Source organism: Nicotiana tomentosiformis, chromosome 10, assembly GCF_000390325.3.
Source record: "Nicotiana tomentosiformis chromosome 10, ASM39032v3, whole genome shotgun sequence".
Classification (NCBI taxonomy): domain Eukaryota; kingdom Viridiplantae; phylum Streptophyta; class Magnoliopsida; order Solanales; family Solanaceae; genus Nicotiana; species Nicotiana tomentosiformis.
In genome coordinates, this window is record NC_090821.1 from 16,827,017 (window position 1) to 16,837,767 (window position 10,751).

At 33.5% G+C, this 10,751-nt stretch overlaps 1 long non-coding RNA gene across 1 annotated transcript; it reads right to left on the reverse strand.

Moving 5' to 3' along the window:
* Positions 1-1,798: 1,798 nt before the first annotated feature.
* On the reverse strand, positions 1,799-9,425 carry LOC117275923 (uncharacterized). Its single transcript, XR_004506155.2, has 2 exons — positions 8,549-9,425; positions 1,799-2,548 (listed from the first exon to the last, which is right to left on the reverse strand). It is a non-coding gene; the product is annotated as an uncharacterized lncRNA (long non-coding RNA).
* Positions 9,426-10,751: the final 1,326 nt, after the last annotated feature.

Here is a 10,751-nt window from a genome sequence, read left to right on the forward strand (position 1 = left end):
GTGCACTTCCACCCGCATACATTGGGGTGAGGCGGCGAAGCCGCTTTGTGCGAAAATGGGTATTGTATTTACACCTCCACCCACATTGGGGTGAGGCATAAGGGTCGCTTGAGTAGAGTTTTGGTATTGTGTTTACACCTCTACCCGCATACATTGGGGTGAGGCGGCAGGGCCGCTTGAGTAGAGTTTTGGTATTGTGTTTACACCTCTACCCGCATATATTGGTGTGAGACGGAGGGGCCGTTTTATGTGAAAATAGTTACAGAGGATCTCATCTTAAATCCTATAAATGTTAATGATTGCTCTTGATAAGCTTGCTTTGGTTTAAACGGCTATCTATGTTATTCTATTGTCGCCATGATTCATCATATTTACACTATATTTCCGAGTTCTTAAATTGATGTTTGGTTTTCATACTAGTACTATTCGTCATGTACTAACGTCCCTTTTTTCGGGGGCGCTGCATCTTTAATGGATACAGGTGGTTCCACAACGGAGGATACTGACGAGTGATAGCAGTGCTCAATCTTCCCAGCTAACTTGGTAAGCCCCATCTCATTTCGGGGTTGTGCATCTTTTGTTTCTTATGTATTTTAAGGTATAGCCGGAGCCTTGTTACCGGCACCATCTTTACTCTCTTTTGTATCTTTAGAGGCTCCGTAGACATTATGTGGGTTGTATATGGGTGTTAGAAAGGTCAACGGATCATGTTGTGTTTTGGGATCTTATTCCGCTCAGTCATAAGGATGGATGTATTTTGAAACTTAACAATGATGTAACAAAATGAAACGACTTAGTAATGTATATATGTATGAACTTTCTACTCTCTAACTAATGAAAGCATGCCTTATCTGGATCATAGGTGAGTCGGGTAGATAGTGTCTAACAGGCTTGCTCGATCGGGTCCACTCGGTTGAGCGCCGGTCGTGATCCTCGGTTTTAGGGCGTGACATGCCTAACCTTTTCTAATATCTCAGTAAGATTTCTTTCCTTCCTCAGTTGTCGCAGTTATTTTTCTATCTCTGGCTTGTATGGTAGCACTTCTTTCGCAGAAGCTCGAGTCATGCACCAACCTCAACCTGCAATCTACGCACAGTCAAAGAACACCAAACGTAAAAGAAAAAAGAAAAATAAAAATAAAAATTCCTCAATTAGAACTACAAACTATTTCAAACACTATTGATTGCCAATTTCCAGCAACGACGCCAAAATTTGACGAGTGCAAAACACACACTTAATTCTGCTCGCTAATCAAATATAGTATAGTATAATATCGTATCTACAGAGATTGGATTTAAACAGTATTCTCGTAGTTTCTAGCTTGGTTTCTATCCAAGATGATCAACAGTTGAGATTTATAAGATGTCTAACTAAAATTAACTAAGAATCTAAAGTTATTGACTAATGACAATCGAAACAAGGAATAAGCAAAGAAGGTTATCAATGGGAGAAGATAGGGTTTTGATAGGATAGGTGCAAGATAATTGTTCGGAATCTAACTCTAGATAATTTACTTCTAATGTTCAATTGAGTCTCTCGAATTCACTCAATTATTAGTTCAAACGTTTAGTAGAAACTCCTCTTGCGATTAAGTCTCAACCTCACAAGATGAACCAATTTAAGCACTTGAAGATATGTAAGAATGTGTAATGGATTGGTCTTTAGGAAAACCTCTTTCGATTATTCTCCTAACTAGGTTTAATCAATGATTCAACTAGCCTCTTTCGATTACTTAGAAGAATCTATGAACTCAACCAATAATATAATGCAAGGATATCACAAGTTATGCATCTCTCGATTACACGAACTACTGAATAAAGATGTAATAATTAAATCATCCAAAAACGCTTCAATACATAAAACTAGAGTTATAATCCACAAACAATCATCAAAACACCAAATCCATCAAACTCTAAAGAGAATTACAGATATGGATAAATTCATCACAAATAAAATTTAAGTATAGGAAAATATAAATTCAATCCAAACTCATGTTCTTCCAGCTCCTCCTTCGCCTCCTTAGGTCGAATATGTGTCAAAAGTCCAGAAAATAATATTTTTTTCATGTATTTATACCAAGTAGGGTCAGGTCCAGACGAAATTACCTTTTCCTAGCTGAAATAGGAAAATAGCTCTGTAAAAATTATACAGGTACGTCACATGGGGAGACGCACCATACGAGGCATTAGTGGGGATTTCCAGAGAGCTCAACAATTGACAGACAGCAGGAAATAGGCAGCCGCGGCGCGGTGCGCATCACACAGTGCGTCGCTTTAGTGAGAATTTCCAGAGGACTTCGTTTCCTCTATGTTTGATGCCAACTCTGTTGCCGTTTTTTCTGATTCGTTGCTGCCTTATGTAAAGTTTTAAATCCAAATCTCATTCTTTTCCAATTCTTTGTGTTTGTCTCCATTATTTGTTTATATCTCTTTCCTTATGCTTCATCATTACATAATTATTGGTCCCACCAAAATAATTTGCAATTTTACTTCAACAGCTTCCATTATTTTTCTTATTTCTTTTGATCAAATTTCCTCCAAACTTTCTCCTACAAATAAGAAACACCTAATTAGTATAAATTTTTTACTTTTAAGTTCAAACACAATTAAAATACAGCAAATAACAGGTGAAGTAAAGCCCAAAAATTCATATTTCTAGCCTACCATCAGATACATGCACACAAAATTAAAAGACAATTAGTGTATATCAAATATAAAATGGGGTAAGATAGAGATTAATAATAATAATAATAATAATAATAATAATAATAATAATAATAATAATAATAATAATAATAATAGTAATAATAGTAATAGTAATAATAGTAATAGTAATAATAATAGTAATAGTAATAATAGTAATAGTAATAGTAATAATAATAGTAATACTAATAATAATACTAATAATAATAGTAATACTAATAATAATAATAATAGTAATAGCAATAATAGTAATAATAATAATAGTAATACTAATAATAATAGTAATACTAATAATAATAATAATAGTAATAATAGTAATAATAATAATAGTAATAGTAATAATAGTAATAGTAATAGTAATAGTAATAATAGTAATAGCAATAGTAATAGTAATAGTAGTAATAATAATAATAATAATAATAATAATAATAATAATAGTAATAATAATAGTAATAATAATAAAAATAATAATAGTAATAATAATAATAATAATAATAATAGTAATAATAATTGTAATAGTAATAATAATAATAATAATAGTAATAATAGTAATAGTAATAGTACTAGTAGTAATAAAAATAATAATAGTAATAATAGTAATAGTAATAGTAATAGTAGTAATAAAAATAATAATAGTAATAATAATAGTAATAATAATAAAAATAATAATAGTAATAATAATAATAATAATAGTAATAATAATTGTAATAGTAATAATAATAATAATAATAATAGTAATAATAGTAATAGTAATAGTAATAGTAATTGTAATAGTAATAATAATAATAATAGTAATAGTAATAATAATAATAGTAATAGTAATAATAGTAATAATAATAATAGTAATAATAATAACATAATAATAATAATAGTAATAATAGTAATAATAATAATAATAATAATAATAATAATAATAGTAATAATAATAGTAGTAATAAAAATAATAATAGTAATAATAATAGTAATAGTATTAAAAATAATAGTAGTAATAAAAATAATAATAGTAATAATAATAATAATAATAGTAATAATAATAATAATAATAGTAGTAGTAATAGTAATAATAATAATAATAATAATAATAATAATAATAATAATAGTAATAATACTAGTAATAATAATAGTAATAGTAATAGTAATAGTAATAATAATAATAGTAGTAATAATAGTAATAGTAATAGTAATAGTAATAGTAATAATAATAATAATAATAGTAATAATAGTAATAATAATAGTAATAATAGTAATAGTAATAATAGTAATGGTAATAGTAATAGTAATAGTAATAGTAATAATAGTAATAATAATAATAGTAATAGTAATAATAATAATAATAATAATAATAAAGTAATAATAATAATAATAATAATAATAGTAATAATAATAGTAATAATAATAATAATAATAATAATATAGTAATAATAATAATAATAATAATAATAATAATAATAATAATAATAATAATAATAATAGTAATAATAATAATAATAATAGTAATAGTAATAATAATAGTAATAGTAATAGTAATAGTAATAGTAATAATAATAATAATAATAATAATAGTAATAATAATAATAATAATAATAATAATAATAATAAAATAAAGGACTGAAGAATGTGGTGAGACAATTTTTTTATTTATATTAATCCTATGAGGATTAATAGGAGCTAGTGATTAAGGGTTTGGTATAAATCCTCATTTATGGATATGACATCCCTTGTGAGCCCTTGGCAATTCAGAGTTCACTAGGGTCTCAGGGACTCCGAGCAGTGCTTGTGTCAAAGAGGGGTATCATAACCACTATAAGTTTCACATTCAAATACCATTAATCACCTACTTCTAATCTTTCTCAAAGGTTTAAACACCAACAAAATAATCAACAGAGTAATTTTATACTACTAAGATACACACAATAGGTACAAGGGTCATGGTGAACATTTTAAAAGTTCAAACACACACAAAACTCAACAACTGTGGAGAAATAAGGTACTGCAGTTCATCATCAAAGCACAACAGCAGCTAAGGGCACATTATTGACTGAAAGGGAGTTCAAGTCAAAGTATAGGATAAAAGGTACGCATGAGATCACTACTGGGACACAATATCACAAAGTGCAGGTAGTGGCATGCTTCTTACTCATGTTTTTACTCATGTTTTTTTAGGCTTAGAGATGTTAACAGGCAAGTACTAAATAGAGAAGAGCTCGGGTACATGTTCTATTGGTTGTACTATAGACTTGATGCTCAAAGTTCTCTTGTGTAGGTTCACACTATAAGAACAGTGCACAAGCACTTTTAAAAAGTTTCAGTATAGTTAAGAGCGGGCCTAATAGGTGAATGATATCTCTTTAACTTGGTAAGGCCAAGAGGTTACATTAACATTTGGACATGCAGCAAGGTATATCAATATAATTCTATACATGGTCTTGTTCCCCCAGCCATATGGGAACAGAAGAGGATAGTATCCCAATTCAGTCTAACAGTTGGAGTCACAAGAACTAGTCATTATAAGCATTAGGAACAAGTCTTCTTAGTGAGAGATATTCACAAATATAAACCAATGTAACACCATAGCAGAGTCATAATTATGGCACGTAGAGAGTGAACACGCATTATAAGCTGGCTAAGAAAGAGGCAAAGCTAGCAATTACGACGGTCAAGACTGCAGCTTTTAGTTTTTTGTATGAGGAACTCGAGTGCCGAGATAGGGATAAGAGATTGTTCAGGTTAGCCAAGGCGTGAGAAAGGAAGGCGCGTGACTTGGACCAAGTGAAGTGCATCAAGTACGAAGAAGGTAGAGTTTTGTTGGATGAGGGGCTTATCCGTCGGAGATGGCAGACCTACTTCCATAGTCTCTTGAACAAGGAAGGGGACAGGAGCATTGTACTAGGTGATTTAGATATCTCTGGGAGTCGTTGTGACTTTGGGTATTGTAAGAGGATTAGAGTTGATGAAGTTGAGGAGGCAATGCATAAGATGATCAGGGGTAAAGCGACCGGGCCGGATGAAATCCCGGTGGAGTTTTGTAAGAGTACGGGTAAGGCAGGCTTGGAGTGGCTTACTAGGTTATTTAATGTCATTTTTAGAATGAAGAAGATGCCCTAAGAGTGGAGGTGGAGCACGATGGTTCCTGTATATAAGAACAAGGGTGATATCCAAAATAATAATAACTATCGGAGTATCAAGCTGCTTAGCCATAATATGAATGTCTGGGAGAGAGTGGTAGAGCTAAGGGTGAGGATGAGTGTGTCTATTTCCGAGAATCAGTTTGGGTTTATGCCGGGGCGTTCGACTACAGAAGCCATCCACCTTGTTAGGAGATTGATTGAGCAGTATAGGGAGAGAAAGAAGGATTTGCGTATGGTGTTCATCGACTTAGAAAAGGCGTACGATAAAGTTCCGAGGGAAGTTTTGTGGAGATGTTTGGAGGTTAGAGGTGTACTTGTTGCCTACGTTAGGTTGATTAAGAATATGTATGATGGAGTAAAGACCCGGGTGAGGACGGTGGGTGGGGACTCGGACCAGTTTTCGATTATGATAGGGTTGCATCAGGGGTCGGCACTCAGACTTTTTTGTTTGCTCTGGTGATGGACGTACTGATGCGCCACATCCAAGGGGAGGTGCCGTGATACATGCTATTTGCAGATGATATTGTATTGATTGACGAGACGCGAGACGGTGTGAATGCGCAATTAAAGGTATGGACCCTAGAATCTAAAGGTTTCAAGTTGAGCAGGACCAAGATAGAATACTTGGAGTGTAAGTTCAGTGGCGAGACTCAAGGAGAGGAAGGGGAGGTGAGGCTGGACTTACAAGTAATCCCTAGAAGAAGGAGTTTTAAGTACCTTGGGTTTATTATCCATGGGGATGGGGATATTGATGAAGATGTCACACATCGTATTGGGGCGGGATGGATATAATGAAGACTCGCTTCCGGTGTTTTGTGTGACAAGAAGGTGCCACCAAAACTTAAGGGTAAGTTCTACAGAGTGGTGGTCAGATCAACAATGTTGTATGGGGCGGAGTGTTGGTCAGTCAAGATCACTCATGTCCAGACGATGAAGGTAGTAGAGATGAGGATGTTGCGATGAATGTGCGGGCATACTAGGTTAGATAGGATCATAAATAAGGTTATTCGCGACAAGGTGGGTGTGGCCCCTATTGAGGACAAGATGAGGGAAGCGCGGTTTAGGTGGTTTGGGAATGTGAGGAGGAGGAGCAAAGACGCCCCGGTGAAGAGGTGTGAGAGGTTGACATTGGAGGAACTACGGTGAGGTAGAGGTAGGCCAAAGAAGAGGTGGGGAGAGGTGATTAGGCAAGACATGGCGCAGCTTCAGCTGACCGAGGACATGACCCTTGATAGGAAGGTATGGAGGTTGAGGATTAGGGTAGTAGAGTAGGTAGTCTAGAGTGTTCATAACAGTAGTATTGGCACGCAGTTTCGCTTCCTCTTAGTAGTAGGTTTTTATGACTAACCGATATTTTCTTTCATTGTTGATCACCTTACTATCTTGTTGTTTTTATTCTGCTTTTATATGTCTTTTTGGTACTATCCCTTCTTGTATATATTTTTATTAATGTGGTGCTTATGCTTTTCTGAGCCGAGGGTCTATTGAAAATAGCCTCTCTATCCTCACAAGGTAGGGGTAAGGTCTGCGTACACACTACCCTCCCCAGACCCCACGGTGTGGGATAATACTGGGTATGTTATTATTGTTGTTGTAGAGAGTTAACACACAGGTATAAGTGTACGATTCCTCAATCCTAAAGTCATACATGATCTATGAGCACAACAGAATTAACATGACAAATGTGCACTCATGCATGGAGAGTATTAATATAACAACAGTAGTTTCACAAAGCTCAAATAGTCATCAAATGGCAAGCATCAACATTCACTATAGAGATTTATCCTTGTCATGTTATATTCAGTCATGAATATAGGTTCCCTAACATATTAACAATGTTTATTGCACGTTTTCAAGTCATTACAGAGAACACATAGAGATTATTCTACTACAAGAACATGAGCAGGTTGCTACTTAGGGTCTAATAGGTTAACATGAGGGTAAGAACTGAATCAGAACAGCAGACCATCATAGGTATCAAGATAGCACAATGTAGCAAGTGTTGACAACATTTCAAAGAAGTTTAGAAGCCTGACTATATTCCAACCTCTTGGTTAACAGAAAGGTTGCATACAACATTATTAGCATAAGATATAGGTCAATTAATCAGGAAGCTCAGTAAGGTCTTAAAGGTAATAGCAATATACTACATGATTTGTTAAGAGTGTGGAACAAACAGGATACTAGCAACAGACCTATTTGACTAAAGCTATTGAAAGAGACAGGTCAAACATAATATGAACTGCTAAAGAATCTATTTATAATAATAAATAATGACACGAGCAGGAGAGTCAAGTAATCTGGAGGTACAGAAACACAAAGGAGATTCAAGAACATGATTTAGCCATCTTAGCTAGTCTGTAGTGCTTATATGATTATTATTAACTGACAGAGGTAAGTTAAGAACAAAGTTAGCACAGAGTTAGCTTAGCTTAATCATGGAGGCTTAATAAAGTTAATCATAAGAACATCACCCAGTATAGAGTCATTTTACGAATCAAATCATGGGAGGTAGGACTTACTAACATTGATTTGATAACAGTTTTAGTACAACTTCACTTAATCGGGAGATCCCTAATTTAATAGCATGAAAAATAAGTATATAACAAGAACAACTTTAGTTCTTAACACGAACAATCAGAGAATCAACTAGGAATTAATTACAGACATATAATTATATGATTAATTCAAAGTAGAAGGGGGTCAGTATATACTGACCTTATGCAGGGCAGCAAACCAAGTAAGAGTAATTAAATAGTCGTTTAGGGATCCAAACTCAAGACCAACACAGCCGTTGAACTCAAACCAGAGATTGAAAGGAAAAAACAGAAGAATTAGAGAGTATCCTAGTAAGAAAACCTGCAGTTTTAACTCTTTTCTTTCTTTCTTTTGTGTTTTTGATAGTAGTAGATCGTGTGTTAGGTGAAGGAATTGAATGATAGTGGCCTTTAAGTCATATGGTTCCGATTGATTTCAAATTGGTAGTGGGGTGTGACTATTGCACGGATGATGATAGCAATATAGGTGAAAATCAGAAGAAAAAAAAGGGAAGTGGTGTAGGATTTACTTGAGAAGAGCCAACTGTTGAAGCCATCAGATCGTTGGTCAAACCCCAATGTCCAGAGGTCACTGTATTTGACCTCTGGACAAACAATAGTGATAATGAGGCCGAAGACACAATCAAGTATGCCTTTATTTGAAAGAACGAAGGAGATACAGATGAAATACCTTTCATATGTAGGTCTAGGGTTTTTGAGGTTCACGATTCAAATTGAATCGATGAAATGGAAAGGAAGCCGGCGAGATTAGCGGTTATAGGGGACACATTGAATGATTTGAGGTTGAATCTGTAACCTTTCATAAATTTATTCTAGGACTTTGATTGACGGAGTTCTGGTGGGATGAGAGAAAAGAGGAAGGAAAGGGAAATGAGGGCAGCTGGGTTAAGGTCGAAATGATTAAGGCTTCGGGGTCTTAGGTTAGTTTAAAGTGCAAGAATGGATCTGGGCCGTTGGATCGCTTGATCAACGACCCTAATAGTTTAAGGTATAGGAATTAATAAAAAATTTATTTATGAAAAAAAACGATCGTTGAATCCTTGTAATAAGTCAGTGGAGATTGGGTTTTAATAAGAATTAAGAAAAGGGAAAACGGAATTTAATTACGCATCATTGATGAGTTGGATCAACGGTCCGGATCTGTTTGTGCTTTCTCTGTGAGTGTGGGATATGGGCGACGTGGCACGATGCCATTGGCTCAAAGGAGATGATATGGATTGCCATCATGGAATAGAGGAGGTGGGTTTGGACCAGTCAGGGGTTTGGACCTGTGTATTTAGGCCAAGAACAGTGGAAATGAAATTTAAACCATAGCCACTTTAAGTTTAGTTGAATAATTACAATTGTAGCCTTTTGAGCTTTTAACTCCTTTATAAAATAACTTAATTAAACTTAATTAATTTTAATTAAATATGATAAAATATAATCATCAAATATATTATAAATTACTGTAACTAATTGTTTATTTTTTTAAAACACTTCATTTATTGAATTATGAAACTAATTTTGATTAATTAAAGTAATAAAAATGATATAATTATTAATCAAAGACTAATTCATTAATTAATTGTAAAACCTATTTATTAAAATATAAAGGTTATTTTAATAGATCCAAAATAGTAAAAATATAATTTATAAATATTTAATATCAAATTGCTATTAATTCAATAATGTTAAATATTATTTCCTGTTATATTTTAAGAAAAATAGGTATTATTGATTAAAAAATATTTTACCACATTTTTTGCTAATTAATAAGCATAACTAATTTAATTTTAAAAGGGATGGTCAAAATTGGTCGTCAACAACAGTTGTCGAGGAGACTTTGTGGCGAGATGCTTTCTATGTTACGATCGGCATTACACGGAGTCCCCTTCCTACTTATTTACTATAGGCAAAATACATAAGTTATCCCCCTAAACTATGGACTGAATCCCTGTTATACACTTTTTGCGGACGAAAATTACTTTACACACTCGACCCTTTTAAAGTGTATCTAAGACACACTGCTTTTGCTACGTCACACGCGCGTGTTTACCAAAAAATGTAATCGCGTAAAACTGTGAATTTTCTATCACAGTCATTGTTTAAATGACATGTGTCAAAATTTTAATGTCTTTTTTTTAAACATTATTTGGTTCCTTTACTTTAACCTCATCCTTTCCTTGATTTATCTTATCTAGACCCCCTCCCCTTTGTGTTAGTCTACCGAAACTCCCCCTCCCCCATTTTTGTCTTCTTCCCCCACTCCTTTTTCCCATCTTCTCTCTCGATAATTTTAAGAAAAATAACAATGTAAAAAGGCTTTGGAAGAAATTGATAAAGAAAATTAAGTGGACTCTATAACTAAGAAAATTCTATAG